This window comes from Lissotriton helveticus, chromosome 1_1 (genome assembly GCF_964261635.1).
Source record: "Lissotriton helveticus chromosome 1_1, aLisHel1.1, whole genome shotgun sequence".
Classification (NCBI taxonomy): Eukaryota; Metazoa; Chordata; class Amphibia; order Caudata; family Salamandridae; genus Lissotriton; species Lissotriton helveticus.
Genome location: NC_136057.1, coordinates 122,876,517 through 122,895,115, shown reverse-complemented (window position 1 = coordinate 122,895,115; position 18,599 = coordinate 122,876,517). Strand labels below are relative to the sequence as shown.

Here is an 18,599-nt window from a genome sequence, read left to right as displayed (position 1 = left end):
GCAACCGCCTCCAACAGGAAGTCGTTGTTTTCGTCAGTGAACATTTCAGCCATCCAATTTAGCAATGGAAAATAACACACATGTTCCTCAACAGCTGGAGCCTCCAGCACCATTAGAGGACAACTCTGGTGTTCTTCAAGATAACTGCGCGCCAAGAAATCAGTGGCAGCAGTCCATACATTCCAATTGCCTAGGATTCTATGGGCCCCTGCGCAGGCCATAATCCCGACTCCAGAACAGTCTATTTCATGAGCAACTAAGGGGCTCATTAGTAGATCATATACTGGGTTAGGAGACACTGTGTTGTAGAGACACAAATCCAGAGCCCATTCAAAACTGCAATCCAGACAGTGGAAAACTGGCTGCACGCATGTGAAGTACAAAAACAGGAAAGACAAACCATACGCCACACTCAGAGTCGCCAGAGGTAGCGATCCATAGTATTCAAGCATCTGGTTGCGAAGTTGGAGCAGCCAGGGCAGATTGTCATGGGGCCCAGAATGTGCAACCATTTTGGAGTAAGCAAATCAACAGCAGTACACCAGCAGCCAAGGCGAGAATTAACAGGAAACCGCCAAAGAGGCTGGAAAAAATAGAATGAAAAAATTTTGGTATCACACCGAATATAGTTTGGAATGAGGTCACAAGGCCAGAACTTACTACTTTAAAAAAGTGTGCCAAGCCCGTGGTCGAGGAGGCATTGAATATAGAGTGAATCAACGGCCCCAAAATGCAGGGGGAGATCAGTATTTAATAATGCATGTACCTCGGTACGAGTATTAGCCACGTGAATGACGAATGTTTTACGCGCAGATGTAAGGGCGAATTCTTTTTGAGACAAAAGAGCCCTTATTCGACTCATCTTATTGAACTCTGTTTTCAAGGTCGGAATGGAAGGCCAGATGGATATATCGAGCTTCCCCGGTGGAGGAGGAAACACGACATTCTTAAAACAGACAACACGTTGGGAAACAGTTACTATGTACAGAATCCCTGCCAGCATACCACAGCACTCTTCATTAAGTAACTACTGTTTGCTAATAACGTGAAAGTAGGTGTACTAGCCGGTTCGGGTGTCCCTTTTAAAATACAGGCCAAATTCGGGCATCTGAATTACAGGAACCGAGCAAATATATATTCCTACAGACCAATGAGTGATCAGGGGGGGAAGTGCAATCTTCAACTTTTATGTAAACTTCTTTACCCTCCCTCAGACACCTATAGGTGAACAGAAGAGACCAAACCTCATGGAGATATGCACTTCCCAATGGTTCATACCTGCCTATGGCATAGTGTTTCATGCAAGCTTCAAATTTAAACAGTGGGAAGGTAACATTATTAACCCATGAAAAAGCTACACTGCAGAATTTGTCTCGGCCACAGAAAATGGTAAGGGTTCTTACTTTTCAATATGAGCAAAAGTAAAAATGTAGCATCTTTCATTGACATAAATTGTTATTTAACAGTCAGATTAAATGGTAAAAACAGTGAAGACGTGTTCATATAGTCCCAAGGCACTTTCCCAGCCTTCAACGTTCGTAAAGTCCATGTGAACTGCATAATAGAACGCAATTGATTTTGACCACGGTACAGGACTGTGACTTCATCTTGCACAATATCAACAACAGAAGAAACAATATTATCTAATGTGTAAATTCGGGAAGAAAGTTTATTAATGCTATTATCTACAACTGCAAGCACCTTTCTAAATTAGCTTGATCAATAGCTCTTAACCTAGAAGCAGCTTTAATTTGGGACAGTTTCCAAATTTTGTTATAAACTGCATAAATCCATCTTTTGGACCTGCCTGTTGCAGGACCTTTTACAAAGTAATTCAAGTCAACGGCGTCAGTCAATTTAGACAAATGGAGTTTAACTGACGCTAAGGTGGAGTGCTCGAACCAGGACTGACATAGCTTGCCTACAGAATAGGTAGTGACAGAATTGTCACTCTCAAAATGGGGAACCACCCTAAACTGTATATAGCCAGGTGTTAAACCCAGAAAACAATGTTGGCACGAATCTGCACTTTTTTGCCATAATAACCAGTCTTTGGGATTCAAACTGGAAATGTTAAAGGACGAATTTTGTAAATGAGTCTGTAACTCACTAAGGGACCTACTGGTTTGATTATTCCAATTGGAGTCATCTCCCAAATCAGGAACAGAAGGAGCATTTAATTTTTTAGACGTTGCCAATCCAAAGCAGGTGGTTTGTGAAATAGTAGAATTCAGAAACAACATATGGTTCGGTATGAGACAAGCACGATGCAAAGCTTCAGTGCCGTGCACTTGTCAATCTTTAGAACCCCAAACAGATTTAAGATCAATAGTATCTTTCCACAGCTCATAGCCTCATACAGCCACTTGGTCGATAAAGGACTTTGAATATAATAACTTAGTGTGGGTAAGTCTAACTTTGGAAGAAGACTTTTCAGTCATCATAAACAAAAATGCATCAGGGTGTGATTGATTAAAACCTGTAAAGTAAGAAAACTTTTTCAAAAGAGTTTTAGAGCTTCCTGCAACGGTAGCGGGACAATGTTCCCATTGTGTGTAATTAACTACATTCCTAAATGTGTTTGCTTTGTGCAGAAAATGATTGCCATAGTGTTGGTAACAGAACAAATCAGAATATTTAGCAGAATCTAAGTACAAACTTCAGCAGCGTAATATTTCAAATCAGAAAAAAGAGCCTCTACGGCTTGGACGTCCCAATCATCAGAGCGTGTATTTTGTTTAACCACACCCCCCATTGAAACACAAAGTACATTAGGGACATTAATAACCTCTGTGGGTCCGTGAATCTGAGATTTGATAGCACCCCATACAATCCCATCTAATACAGGCCAAGCAGTGATAGTCATGAAAGTCTGGTCCCTCTTCATTCTGTGTGGCGAGGAGTGAGGGGTCAAAGTTCCATCAATTAATCTAATCATAGTTCTTTCCATAACATAGTGGCCATTCACAAGACGGAAAAAATACACCACAAATCCAATGGACATAAACAAAAAAATTGAAAAAAGCACCAGCCAAATGGAAGTCCAAGGAGGAATCAAAAAATGTTTTTGAACCAAATAGCAAAAATGGAAACTTTTGAGGGAGACTTTGATCTGGTAGAGTCAGTGTCACATGAAAAACGTGATTGATTAGCCACACAGGTCTCTAAATCAGGCATGGATAAATCTGTGGGATAAGTGTACTCAGTATCATCCTAGGTCTATCCCAGTGGAGCACTAGAATAGAGAAAGGAATAAAGTAGTGATCGGACCAGATCACTGGACTAGGGTCACCGATTGTAATATCAGGGAGGTTAGAGCAGATAAGGTTGAACGTATGCCCAGCCCTATGTGTGGAAAGAGTCACCAGTTGAACTAATCCACAGTCATCCAGAGTGGATAGGAAGTTATTACTAGACATTCCTAGGATACTGGCTAAAGAGTTTGGCAGAAACTGGAGTAAGATCTCATCGGAATGTTTATTGGATCATCTCCCCTCTGCTGAACCACCAGGTGCCTTAGACCTGGATTCCCGTCTAGACAATTTTAATATTTGGGTGTCTTCAGCCATCGATTCTATTGCCCCACTTCGGCCTATTAAAACCTATCGCTCAGCCCCTGCTGCACCCTAGTATTCTGATGACCTGCGTAAATGTAAGTCTGCATGGAAATCTCTTGAACGCAGCTGGAGACAGTCCTATTCAGCAGACAGTAAACTAAAATACAGAGCCTCTCTGAAAGATTATCGGAAAATGATTATAAATCATAAACAATGTTACCTCTCGGAAAAAATCAATCAGGCTCATGGCTCTTCCAGGGATATTTTTAAAACGGTCAAAACTTTCACTGACCCCCAGCCTCTTGACCGGCGACCACCAGTGTCCCAAACTCTTTGCTCACGGCTCTCCGATTACTTTGAGGAGAAAATAGCCTTAATCTATGACTGCTTCCCCATTACTGAAAGTCATGATATCAGGGAAGTGTCATCGGTACCCCCAGCACCAACCTCAATCTTTGCTGAATTTCAGGAAATCACCGAAGATCGTTCCCTCCAAGAACTATACAAATGCAAGTCAGGGTCGCCTAACGACCCCATGCCAGCTAAACAATACAAAGCCCTTGCTATACTTCTCAATCCCCACCTTAACAGTATCTGGAATGCCTCTCTGCGTACCGCTTTTTATCCAGAGTCATGGAAACATGCCCTCCTTGTTCCCATTCTGAAGAAGGTCAACGCTGACCCCGATAACCCGGCTAACTACAGGCCCATTTCCTTACTTCCAGCCCCAGCTAAGATCCTTGAAAGACTGGCGCACCAACAGCTCGCAGGCTTCATCGAATCAAATGGCCTATTTCATAATTCCCAACACGGGTTTCGGTCCGGATACAGTACTGAGTCGGCCCTGATAGAGATGGCCGACTCCGTGCGGTGGACGCTGGATAAGGGTTCAAGGGCGATGTTGGTGCTGCTGGATCTTTCCGCAGCATTCGACACCGTCTCCCACCCGATCTTGCTCAACCGTCTCAGTGCCATAGGCTTTCAGGGCATAGCACTCAATTGGATTGTTTCTTTTTTGTCCAATCGCACTCAACAGGTGTTTACCCCTCCCTACACCTCTACCAGTCGCCCACTTAATTGGGAAGTGCCGCAGGGCTCCTCGCTGAGTCCCCTCCTATTTAACGTTTACTTTTCCCCCCTGGCTGAGTTAACATCCCAGACTAGAATTAAGATGACATCGTACGCTGAAGACTTCCAGCTTCTTTTTTCCTACGATGATTTTAACCTTACCACCTTTGATCTCCTAAAAAATTCTCTGAGAGACTTTGATAACTGGATGGATGACAACTTTTTGACACTGAACGCAGGAAAGACCGAGGTTCTTTTCTTTAATCAACGCTCTCCTTTGGATTCGAACCTCTGGTGGCCGGTGGATTTGAGTCCCGCTCCCCTCCCTAAGGAATCAGTAAGAAACCTGGGTGTTAGATGGGATACGTGTCTTTCTTTCCATTGCCAAATTCATACGGTCTCCGCAGCCTGTTTCCAAAAAATTAGGTTGATAAAAAAATTCATCAACTACTTACCCAGTAATACCAGAAAAACAATTGTTAAGGCCCTTATTACATCTCATTTGGACTATGCCAATGGTTTATACCTTGGATTATCTTCAGGCCTGTGCCACAGATTGCAGATAGTCCAAAACGCCGCTGCTCAGCTAGTCTGTGGCATCTCTCTCCCAGAACATATCTCCCCTCGTTTGCGTAAGCTACATTGGCTACCGATCCACAAAAGGGTGGAGTTCAAAGCTTTGACTTAGGCAGAACTGCGTCCTTTTGTGGCCCGGTGAGCCAATCTCTCATCGTGCCTTCGTCCCTATAGTAATTCCCGAAATCTCCGCTCCAATTCCAAGCTACTACTTGTAACTCCCAGATTTAAAAAAGTACGCTCTGGCGGAAGAACATTTCAAGTGTGTGCTTCCTCTCGGTGGATCAAACTTTCGATCTATCTGCGCATGATTCAAGAGGAACTGCCATTCCGTAAATCTCTTAAGACCTTTTTTTTCTGTTAATCGTATCCTCCAGTAAGATCCAGTATCCTGACCATTAGCGCCAGGACACCCCGTTGGGGTAGCTGCGCGTTTTTAAAACACACAAATAATAATAACAAATAAATAATAACCATCAAGAGGATCAGCAGTCTGTGGATTCAATAAAGGATTCGTAACTGTAGTCATCATGATGGCAACATCAGGTCCGGCAGCAGTTGTCGGGACTAGAACAAAGTTTCGCAGCATAGCTGGACAAGAGACCGCAGGTGTCATACTAAGAAGAATCAGCCACTCTGTGTAGTTTGACATTGTCAATGGAGATGTACCTGTTTTCCTTCTGACCAGGAAGTGGAGGTAAAATGACTGTTCTTGTATCCTACACGCCAAGCACAGGAACTGGAGCACGATATGAGGGGCCAAACTCCATGTTTGCGACCTTTTCTCTGACCAATTCACCAACTTGGGGTATCTAGCCAACTACCGGGATCTGCAACACAGCATCAGATGTGGAGGGTAAATGTTCCTTTTCAAGACAGTCACGGGTCTTTTGTAGATTCTGGAAAACAGTACAAGGTTCATCTACGTCAGAGGGAGCGGCAGACACCGCTTGGTCTAGACCTTCAAAGTCCGGAACAAACATTTTGATACCAAAGAGCATCTCATATGGGGTCCGCTCATCCAGAGACCTTCTAGGGAGATTATTAAGTGCACGCTGACCGCTATTGAGGTGGGCTGGCCAGTTCCGGCCTGTACCTAATACCCCAGCTGTTAAGAATTGCTTTAAGTCACGGTTCATCCACTCCACAACACTGTTGCCCTAAGCCCGCTATGGAGACGAAAATTTGACTTGGACCCCCAATGAAGACATGGCATCCTTGTATGCCTTAGAGGCAAATGCCGGACCCTGGTTCAAATGGAAGGTACCACATGCAAAAATTCCCACAAAGACACGCAAATCCCTTACGACAGTTCGAGAATCAGAACTCCTTTGGGGCCACACCCACACAAAGTGCGTCCAAGAATCAACTGCTACTAAGATGTACTTATACGCAGTATCAGAGGAGAAAGGACTGCAGTGATCTAAATAAACACACCCAAGTGGTTTATTAGATATGTACAACTGTGTCTGGGGCGGGCGTGCAGCAGTAGAACGTTTAATCTGCTGTCAAATGTCACAATGAAGGACATAATCACGCATCTGTTTGTACAATCCACGCCACCAGTAACACTGTTGTTGGAGAGATACAGTAGATGACACGCCGGCATGCGCTGAGGCCATGCCCTCGTGAGCTGCTGTAATCAAAGTCTGCCTGTAGTCCGCGTTGGGAATCAACCTGTCACCAACGTCGATAATTCTCACATAAGGAACTTTATCAGGACTTAAATGATAAGAGTATTTAGAAGGGAAACCTTTTAGGAAATTACCTCCCTTCTCTGATGGGGCAATAGCTGCCAATATGTCATCATCTATCTTACTTTTGGAACGTGTAACTGCTGCTACTGTGTATGTCCCCACTGCTGCCTTGGCCGCTTCATCGGCAAGACTATTGCCAACAGCGTGAACTCCAACATGCTGGTGACCAAGAGTATGAATCACAAACACGAGTGGGAGCCGTTCTTTAAGTTTAGCCACTCGAACCCAGATCATTTTATGTTTTATTGTGTGACTGTTGTAGTCATTGTATGATTGAACACAGTAGTAAGAGTCACTTACGACAAGAGTAGTCAACCTAGGATCCACGTAATCTAATGCAAGCATCAGAGCACGAATCTCTGCCAATTGGGCAGTACAGTCCCCTAATGTCTGTGTATGCACGACATCGGACTTGAATTCACCAACCACCATAGTACCAACCACTATTGCACAGGCAGAAGAATAGGCGTGCCTTGAATCCGTAGCCAGTTGCACTGAACCGTCAGTGCATATGATACAATGGAACTCCTCCAGTGGCCGCATGGTCAGAAGAGCAGATGAACAAATTCATACTGCAAAAACTCCTGAGTCTGCAAACAGGAATCAAAATGAACGTGACATCCGGAGATGTCAAGGACGTGGCCCATTGTATCCACCTCGGGTGCAAAGTCTTTGAATTTGGTACACTGGCTTTTTTCACTGCCTCCAAGGCAGGATACTGAGTAACAACCAAAATGTGTTTTCCCTGCGACAGTGCATGTTCTTTAAGAATTGCCATTTGCACTGCTATCAAAACTTTTTCCACAGTGGAAAAACGCAACTTAGCCAAAGTGTACAAGTGTGACTTGTAAGCGATAGGGACTGTGTCACCCTAATTAAAAGTCAGGTACGTGAAACCCACCGCCCCAGGCACAATTCCTATTACCAGGTTAGTGTGGTTATCACAAGTCAATAAGAATTTAGATTCCAGAAGATCAGCCAGCAAAGATTGCAAGATGGCTGAATGAGCAGGCAGCCAGCAAGATTTGGAGAAAGTAGGTTATACCAAAGCGTAAAGAGGCTTGATACATTGGGCATAATCGGGAATGTAAGTACACCCGAAATTCAAAAAGCCCAACAAAGACTGTAGTTTTTTCAGTGTTGTAGGCGCGTGCCGTTGTGCGCATTTCTCCAGGAAGTGAGGAGCCATACCTCGACCTTCATTGTTGAGCTTGTAGCCCAGGAACAACATTGTGTACTTTGCAATGTGCGATTTTGCAAAGTTTAATTTATAGCCAAAGTCCGCAAAACGGCAAATTATGTGGTCAACACGACACAGATGCGGAGATAATTTGTCGTCTGTGAAATAAATTTCATCCACATACGAACAAGCATCTGGGTTGAGCCCCTCCAAAAGAGAGACTATGTGGGCGGCAAAGATGCCTGGACTGTTTTTATAGCCCATAGTCAAACGTCGGAATTGGCGTTGTTTGCCAACACTGGTAAAAGCTATCCATTGACTACTAATAGAGGATAGATTGTGGGCAAAGAAGGATATGTCAAGTGTGGTTTTAAACCTTTTGCGCACAAGACTATCCACAAGAGCAGAACTGTGAGTATTCTGTACCACGCACGTACGACAATGTGAGTTCAAGTGGCAGTAATCCAATACCAAACGGTACAAGCCATCAGGCTTAGTCACAGTAAAAAGAGGGTTATTCATCAGAGACACACATGTTTAAATCACACCTTGATATTCCAATTGCTCAAGGATTTCTGCTACGGGAGCTTTCGCCTCACGTCGCATGGGGTATTGGGGTTGTGGCTGTGGCATAGACCGCAAGGGAATCTCATGTCTAGGGGATCATTTGTCCCATCCACAGTGAGTACAGAACAAAGCCAGTGCAAGCACATTAGCCCAATCTTCTGCAAAATACAGAGCCTGCTCCTTCGGCACCGTGTGCGCAAAACTAGGGAGGGTTACCTCCTCCCCTTGTGGAGCTGCTAAAACAAAAGGCAGGGGCCAGTTGACCTCCACCAACAAAATGTCATAGGTAGCAGTCAAATTTTCACAATATACCCCTTTTATAGTACGTTGTATGTCACCTTCAATTGAAAGGACAATTTCAAAAAGTCTTTCAGGGGGAGCCACTCTAGTGTCAGCTGTCTCAACAACAACGAACGTGTCAGTTGCTGTCACCTTCAGAAGTGGATGCAGCCCCTCGCGCACTATGGTAGTCTCCGCTGCGCTGTCCAACAGCGTCAGAGCCCATGTCAAGTTCTGAAGCTGTGTTCTCACTATCCGTGACATATCTCACTGTTAAAGCAGCAACTTTCTTTTTCTGAAACTGGGGCCTCTGACGTGGAGAGTCGTCCTGCTTGCCTTTACTGTCCGTCTTGAGGCGTTGCTCTTGCTTCGCAACCCTTCCTCTGCCGCCGTCTACTCCACCGGTGGGTGAGACCGATGAATCCTGCAAAGAGCGAGGAGAACGTTGATCAGGAACCTGAAAACGATCAGGTGACTTAATCATTCATAAGTGCGCTCAGTAGACGCAGGTATTGGCGAGGTGGGATGGGACCGCTGATTCTGTTGCTTCTTCACCTGTGTCTTATTCTTATTCCAATTCTGTTTTGAAACAGAGGGGCCATAATCTTTGTCAGACCTCATGTTGGACCTGGCCTCGTGGTGTGGTTCCCCCCGTTCCTCAGCACCCCGTTAGCCCAGCCCTGCACCCAGAATCCCCTGGTCGTCCTGGTTCCTGTACGCCCAAACCCCCTGCACGACCCCGCAACCGACGACCAGCCCCGCATGCCCCCGTCCTACTCCCCGGCTCCGAACGCCCAGAACCTGTATTCCCCCACAGGGCCCGGCAGCCAATTTCCTTTCCTGAGGTCCCTGACTCCCTGGGCCTAGCATTACCCCGGCCCCAGCGAAACTTAGGCTCCAAGGCGCACCAGTCCCGGCTGGGGGGTAAAGGGCTCCCCGAGTGAGATAAGAAAGGGAGTTTCGATCGCACCGCTGGCCTCCCCGAGTGCTAGCTCCAGACCCTGCTGGGCGTCTGGGAATTCCCGGGCGCATCTTCAAAAGGATCAAAGAGCCAACCGCCGGACCTCTCCAACGACCAGCCCCCAAGGCATGAGACCTCCGCCTGCGAGGGTCCGGACATCAAACGGCCACTGGACTATATCAAGGACCGCCCGAGAACTAGCGGGCAGTTGTATCCTGGACAAGAAAGCCCTGCTGATCTGATCGCGGCTGACCCTTGGGGAGAACTGAACCTTCGAACTCTTCGAGCCCTGCTGACGCTGACGCGGCTCCTCAAGAACACCTCCGGATCGAGCCCTGCTGACCTCGTCGCGGCTCGAGGAGTACTCTGGTCCATCTGGACCATCGACGCTACCAACATGACCTGAGTCGACTCGAAGTGAGTGAAGCAGCCAGTACGACCATCATCTTCCGTATCCCCCGGCTCGAGGATTGAGAGCTGTGCGCAGGGTACGCTTCGTACTGGCCTAAAGACTGAGACTGTCCCGCTTCCCGAATCTCTGAGACTTTACGATCCCTCGATCGCTTGTAAATAAGAGTGCTGATTTCTTTTTACTGTTCATAAAGAACTTGTTACTGAAAACCTACGGTGTGGTGTCCGTTCGTAAGTGTGGTGTGAGCTCAGTGTGTACGATCCTAGACTCGAAGTCCTCCCGGACGAGGACCTCACGATAAGACTCGGCAGTACTTGTGGGAGAATTGGGTCATGGAGTGGTCGGGTGAGCATAGCCTGGCCCTCTGGGATCACCCTTCTAACATTGGTGGCAGCGACGAGATAAGAGCCTACGTCTAGGGATCGTACAGTAAAGCGACTAACACACTACCCGAACGAAGAACAACCATGAGTCTCACTGTAACAAGCGAAAAGACCACATTCCAGAAGGATCTTCTGGAAGAGTATACCCACCGAGAACTGAAGCAATTCTGCAAAGACTTCCATATCGCTACCACTGGTTTAAGTACCAAAGAAGACTTCCAAAAAGCCCTGACAGCATGGGTAGAGGCCGGAGTCCATCTTCCCCCGCCAGAAGGAGACGGTGGAGAGGGAGGGCCACCGACCGAAACCCGCGTTCAAGAGGTTGAGGGAAGGGATTCCCTGACACGGAGTCCCAGCACGGAGAGAGGTCTGTCACCGGAGGAGATGACAGACCGAGAACGCAACCGAAGCCACGAGCTAGAACTGGCACGCCTTAAAATGGAAGGAGAGCTCAAGTTAGCCAAAAAGAAACTGGCCATGGAGCAGTTACGGCTGCAAGGAGAGCTGTAGGAGAAGAAGCTCCAGAGGGAACATGAAGGCAAGAGACTCCAGCTGGAGCACGAGCGCGGCCTGAAGGAGATCGATCTAAAGGCCCGGAGCGGAGACAACCGAACCTCGGAGAACCGAGAAGCCGTTCCCCCGGCGGAACCAAAAGTCCACATCCCCAAGGATGTGGTAAAAGAGTACTACAAGAACGACGATATCCAGCAATGGTTCAAGGCCTACGAAGACGCCATGACCTCCCACCGAGTTCCTCAGAAGGATTGGGGAGCCGGGTTGTGGGGTCGATTCCTGAGCGAGGGGAGGGACACCCTACTTGATCTACCGTCCTCCGAGCAAACCTCCTACAGCCACATGAAAGAGGCCCTCCTCACGAGCTACGGGCTCACCCCAGAGATGTATTGACAACGTTTTAGAGACTGCAAGAAGATCCCCGGCACCACATGGGTAGAATATGTGAATTTCTACAGCCGGGCCTTGGAAGGGTGGATCAAGGGCAGCAAGGTGACCACTTTTGAAGGACTCATTGATCACATCGCCTATGAACACTTATCCACCAATTGCTTTGTCGAACTGAGACAGCACCTTCTGGACAGCAAGTTGGCAGACCCTCGGAAGCTGGCTGTCGAAGCAGATCGCTGGGTGAGCACCAGATTCCCCCGGGGGCCCGTGGGAGACTATGGCCGAAACGAGCCGGGATCTTCCCGCCAGAGGGGAGGGGGAGGTCAGGGTAGAGAGAGGGGTTCCCACGCAGGGCCCCAACAAAGCCCCCCCAGAAACCAGTCAGGAACCTCTCCTCCCGCAGCGAGAGCAGGGTTCCCCCCAGCTAGACAAGGACCCAGAATCAGCACAGCCTGCTATAGATGTCAGCAAACTTGCATTATGCCAGTGACCCCCTGTGCCCCATGCTCCAGAAATCCGCTACTGCAGGTCCCCCAGAGCGCCAGCTAGCCACAGTAGCCTTAGAAGGTGAAGAGATAGAGGACCCAGAGGGGTGGGAACCAGCAGCCATGACTTTAGTCTCCCTGGGTGATAGGGAAATGGTCCCCGGAGCCCCCTTGCCAGACAACACTGAAAAGTACCGACAGCAGGTGACCATCAACGGGCACCGCATAGGGGCGCTCCGAGACACAGGGGCCAGCATTACTGCAGTAAGGTGTCACCGAAGACCAAATTGTACACAACGCCTCCTGCAGGGTGATCTCAGCAGACAATTCCGTCCGCACCTGCCGAAAAGCTCAGGTTCCGTTCGAGTGGGAGGGCGTCTCCGGGGAGTTACGGGTAGCGGTCCGCACCGACATGCCCGTGGACTGCCTACTGGGTAACAACCTGGAGAGCTCCCCGTGGGAGCAGGTAGAGCGAAGAACTCACCTGGAGATGGTGGGCCTGCCCGAGTGGGCCTGCGTGAACACCCGGTCCATTACCGCCCGACTGTCCACCCCCGAGGGGGTGTAACCCGAGAACCCTCGCCCGGTCTCTGAAGACCCGGAGGGCAGCGAGCAATCCGAAGTCCCCGAGCTTCCCCCCCGTGAGAGTATTGACCCCGACGCAGGTCCCCTAGGCCCTGACATCGGACAGACCCAGAACTTGGACGACCTTCCTGAATTAGCCCAGGGAGGACCTTCCCGAGAGGAATTCTGCCTGGAACAGACCTCCTGTCCTTCCCTGGTTGGGCAGCGGTAGCAGGCCGACGTCCAGGCCGCCGGTGACCAGTCCAGCTCCCACCTTGTCTATTGGGAAAACGGCCTCTTGTACAGTGAACAGAAGTCCACGAGCTAGGGTCAGCCCGGGTGCTGGTGGTACCCCTATGCTTCCGCGGCTTCCTCCTGAACCTGGCCATGATGTGCCCCTGGCGGGACACCTGGGACAGGACAAAACCTACCACCGCCTAGTCACTCACTTTTACTGGCCCGGCGTGCGCTCCGATGTAGAGGCCCACTGCAAGTCCTGCCCCATGTGTCAGGCCAGCGGGAAGAGCGGAGGGAGGTGCAAGGCGCCACTCCAACCCTTCCCCGTGGTCAGTACCCCCTTTGAACGGGTGGGAATAGATATCGTGGGACCCCTAGACCCCCGGACCTCCTTAGGCCACCGGTTTATCCTCGTCCTGGTGGACCATGCCACCCGATACCCTGAGGCCATTCCCCTCCGAATGGTGACGGCCCCCGTAGTGGGACGAGCCCTCATGGGGATATTCTCCCGGGTGGGATTCCCGCGAGAAGTGGTGAGTGATCGAGGGACGAACTTCATCTCCAAGTACATGAAGTCCCTCTGGCAACAGTGTGGGGTGACGTACAAGTTCACCACCCCATACCACCCCCAAGGTAACGGCCTGGTTGAGAGATTCAACCGGACCCTCAAGGGAATGATCATGGGTCTCGAGGAGCCCCTGAGGCGCAAGTGGGACGTCCTCCTACCCTGCCTCTTGTTAGCCTACCGAGAGGTCCCCCAGAAATCCTTGGGGTTTAGCCCCTTCGAGCTGCTCTATGGGCACCCCGTCCGGGGGCCCCTCAGCCTGGTCAAGGAAGGTTGGGAAGCGGCGGCCCCGGAGCCCCCTCCAGATGTGTTTTGATACATCCTGGCCCTCCGAAACCAGACTCGGAAGTTCCGGGAACTGGCCGAGGCAAACCTCGAGGCCAGTCAAGAAGAAATGAAACGTTGGTATGACCAGAATGCCACTCTGGTCGAGTTTCAGCCCGGACAGCAGGTCTGGGCGATGGCCCCAGTGGAACCTTGTGCCCTGCAGGACAAGTGGACAGGGCCCTTCAAGGTGGTGGAACGCAAGAGCCAGGTTACCTATCTCATCGATGTGCAGTCCCCCAGGAACCCCTTAAGGGTCCTTCATGTGAACCGCCTCAAACCCCACTTTGTGCGGTCCGAGTTGAGTTTGCTCCTCGCCACCGACGGCGGAGCGGAAGAGGACACGGAGCCTCTCCCCGATCTCCTGTGTGCTAAAGAAAAAGATGGCTCCATAGAGGGAGTGAGTCTCTCCCCCTCCCTCACTCCCGAGCAGCACGAGGACTGTCGCCAGTTACTGGGACAGTTCTCTGACCATTTTTCCCTCATCCCCGGCGTCACCAGCTTTTGCGTCCATGATGTGGACACCGGGGACAGCCCTCCGGTACGGCACAGATCCTACCGCGTCCCTGACAGAGTTTAGGCATGCAGCAAGGCCGAAGTCTCTAAGATGCTAGCCTTAGGAGTGGTCGAAGCCTCTGACAGCCCATGGGCCAGCCCCGTGGTCCTGGTTCCGAAGGCGGCCGCCCCCAGCGCTGTTCCCGAGCTGAGGTTCTGCGTAGACTACCGCGGGCTCAACGCAGTCACCCGGACCGACGCTCACCCCATTCCCCGAGCAGACGAGCTTATTGACCGCCTAGAAGCTGCTCGCTATCTCAGCACGTTCGACTTGACCAGCGGATACTGGCAAATCGCCCTCACAGAGGGGGCCAGAGAGAGATCCGCCTTCTCCACCCCCGGATGGACACTACCACTTCCGGGTGATGCCCTTCGGAATGAAAAATGCCCCCGCCACCCTCCAGAGGCTGGTTAACCAGGTACTGGCTGGGTTGGAGGAATTCAGCGCCGCGTATCTAGACGATATCGCGGTGTTCAGCTCCCACTGGTCCGAGCACCTCCAACACCTCTGGGAGGTGTTGATGGCCCTGCAGAGGGCCAGTCTCACCATTAAAGCAAGCAAATGCCAAATCGGACAAGGGTCCGTGGTCTACCTGGGGCACCAGGTCGGGAGCGGCCTAGTGACACCCCTTCAGCCCAAGATCGATGCGATCGTGGCCTGGGAGGCCCCCACAACCCAGACGGAAGTGCGGGCTTTCCTAGGGCTCACGGGGTACTACCAAAGATTCATAAAAGGATACGGCAGCATCGTAGTTGACCTCCAAAAACCAGCTGAAGAAAGTTAGCTGGACCCCCTGCCTGCCAAGAGGCATTCGAAGCGTTGAAAGACGCCATGTGCACTGCCCCTGTACTACAAGCCCCCGACTACTCCTGAGAGTTCGTGGTCCAAACGAACGCGTCCCAGAATGGCATCGGAGCGGTCCTATCTCAGGTGAACGAAAGCGGCCTACACCAGCCAGTAGTAGGGTAAGAGTACCTTCAAGGGATTTTAATGAACATAGGGAATTTTGATCACTTATAAGATGAAATCGTGTGGGTTTAGTAATTTAGGCCCAGTAATGCTATTTATGCAACCATAGAGATGATATATGTTCTAGCGCTGTTACTCATAAGTAATCAGTGAGGAGAGAGAGCAAACAAAGATTAAGGAGCAGGTGTGTACAAACAAAGAATATTTAATCTTTTTCTTTTTCAAAACAAGTTAAAAGGTTGGGTACAAGATGAATAGCAAAGATGTAAAAGGGAAACCATTAATTCACAAAGCCCTAGTTACATCAATTGCATGAGCTTTCTACCATAAACAAAATTCAGTAAACATTCAGTGGTAGATAAAGCCACAGTCGACGTTTCGGTCTCTATTCTTTCGTGCAGGAGACCTTCCTCAGGACATGTGTTTCATATCTTGAGTACCCTCAATAATGTAGTCGCATATGTCTATCCTAAAAAGAGTCCGGATCATAGAGTTAATTTCAAAGCGCTGATACCGGTACAGGAGTATATCCTACTGCACTGAAGTACCCTGCTGAGTTAGTTATTTACACAGCCGCAGGTTGTAGAGAAAAGGGGATCCTCGTTTACTTTGAAGGGTTACCTCACTTACACCTTAAAAGGAGTAGCAACGCTTTATAGCAACTCTTTTTCAATGAGGTAGGTGATTCTGGATTCAATGTGTCAAAGTCCGTCTCCATGTAGCAAATGATCTAGCAGTAGATGCCAGGGCATTCATTAGCCGGAGGCTACTCCCTCGAGAGCAAAGGTGGAGCACCATCGAGCGGGAGGCCTTCGCGGTGGTTTGGGCCCTGAAGAAGCTGAGGCCCTACCTGTTAGGTACTCACTTCCGGGTCCAAACCAACCACCGACCACTCCGGTGGCTAATGCAAATGAGAGGGGAGAACCCCAAACTGTTGCGATGGTCCATCTCCCTCCAGGGGATGGATTTCACTGTTGAGCACCGGCCTGGTGCTGACCACGCCAACGCAGACGGCCTGTCCCGATTCTTCCGCCTCAGTGAAGAGAACCCCCAAGGGGATGGGTAGTCCTCTCTGCCTTTCAGCTGGGGGGGACGCGTGTTGGACCTGGCCTCGTGGCGTGGTTCCCCCCCGTTCCTCAGCACCCCATTAGCCTAGCCCTGCACCCAGAATCCCCTGGTCGTCCTGGTTCCTGTATGCCCAAACCCCTTGCTCGACCCCGCAACCGACGACCAGCCCCACATGCCCCCGTCCTACTCCCCGGCTCCGAATGCCCAGAACCTGCATTCCCCCACAGGGCCCGGCAGCCATTTTCCTTTCCTGAGGTCCCTGACTCCCTGGGCCTAGCATGACCCCGGCCTCAGCGAAACTTAGGCTCCAAGGCGCGCCAGTCCCGGCTGGGGGGTAAAGGGCTCCCCGAGTGAGATAAGACAGGGAGTTTCGATCGCACCTCTGGCCTCCCCGAGTGCTGGCTCCAGACCCTGCGGGGTGTCTGGGAATTCCTCGGCGCATCTTCAAAAGGATTAAAGAGCCAACCGCCAGACCTCTCCAACGACCAGCCCCCAAGGCATGAGACCTCCGCCTGCGAGGGTCCGGACATCAAAGGGCCACTGGACTATATCAAGGCCCGCCTCGAGAACTAGGGGGCAGTTGTATCCTGGACAATAAAGCCCTGCTGATCTGATCGCGGCTGACCCTTGGGGAGAACTGAACCTTCGAACTCTTCGAGCCCTGCTGACGCTGTCGCTGCTCCTCAAGAACACCTCCGGATCGAGCCCTGCTGACCTCGTCGCGGCTCAAGGAGTACTCTGGTCCGGCTGGACCATCGACGCTACCAACACGACCTGAGTCGACTCGAAGTGAGTGAAGCAGCCAGTACAACCATCATCTTCTGTATCCCCCGGCTCGAGGATTGAAAGCTGTACGCAGGGTACACTTTGTACTCGCCTAAAGACTGAGACTGTCCCGCTTCCCTCTTCCCGAATCTCTGAGACTTTACGATCCCTCGATCGCTTGTAAATAAGAGTGCTGATTTCTTTTTACTGTTCATAAAGAACTTGTTACTGAAAACCTACGGTGTGGTGTACGTTCGTAAGTGTGGTGTGAGCTCAGTGTGCACGATCCTAGACTCGAGGTCCTCCCCGGCGAGGACCTCACGATAAGACTCGGCAGTACTTGTGGGAGAGGTGGGTCACGGAGTGGTCGGGTGAGCATAGCCTGGCCCTCTGGGATCGCCCCTTCTAACACCTCGCTACCTGAGTTTGATTTCGCGTTGCCTTGGCAAAAGGCTTAACACCTAAACTATTATGGCCAAAGGTCTTATATGCCGCTGTAATAATTTTCGGCAACTGACGGGGTTTCTCTGCATCGGTGACATCGCGTAAAGCATTAGACACCCGGAAGCTTACTTCATCTCCCTTAAAATTAGCAAGGACAAGATCGGAAACTACGTCAAACACTCCAACGAGTCTCATTCCCAATTCAACAGCCGACTCCGGCCCGTGCTCATCTTGAACACATTTAATGACGGAGGGTAGGACAGCCATTGACGGTGTGCCAAAGCACCTCATATAGACTGCCACAAAAAACATACCCCATGTGGTACGGTCATTTACTTCTGGCACTAAGTCTTTCTGCAAACTAATTGTAAGAATCCTGTGTTTCTCCACAGGAGTTGTATTAGGAAATACTGCCTCCAGTTGGACAAATTTCTCAGCAAGCCAAAAAGGCATTTCAATCTTATCCTGGGGACACTTGCCCATAACCGCATTAACTATAACGGGACTAAGCTTTAACCCGTTTGGCCTAACTGGATGCGCCGCAACACCAGGAGCCCCACCCTGCATGTTGCGTGAAATGTAATGAACAAAGGCCCTTATAACCCCTACAGCAGAGGTATAAAGGGTACTTACTGCACCGACGGGAGCCGTTCCGGCTCAGGGGTGTGGAGTAAATCCAGACAAAACAGGCCAAGAAGAGCCTGGGATGGACAAAGGACCTAATCTCACCGCTGTCAAGGAGTGGGGGAGGGCGTCATTAAACCAAACTCGGTGCTGCATAGCAGAAATCGAATCTCCTGTGTCCTATAAGGAGTGTACTCCATAGGCATGACAGTGTGAGTGCATGGAACATATTGGTATCCGCATTGACCGCAGGAAACGTAACCTTAAGTAGAATAGCTCAAATGGGTAAGTCACGTTAGCACTCACAACAAAAACCCATTGCCAGGCTTTCCAAGGGGACGTTAAAAGCCTGAAA

At 49.9% G+C, this 18,599-nt stretch overlaps 2 protein-coding genes across 2 annotated transcripts in view; one reads left to right on the top strand and one right to left on the bottom strand.

Moving 5' to 3' along the window:
* Positions 1 to 18,599, bottom strand: part of LOC144759725 (uncharacterized) — a 112,319-nt gene that overhangs the window by 125 nt on the left and 93,595 nt on the right. The window lies entirely within an intron of this gene.
* Positions 1 to 18,599, top strand: part of LOC144766190 (uncharacterized) — a 315,417-nt gene that overhangs the window by 209,797 nt on the left and 87,021 nt on the right. The gene's annotated exons all lie outside the window — the stretch shown is intronic.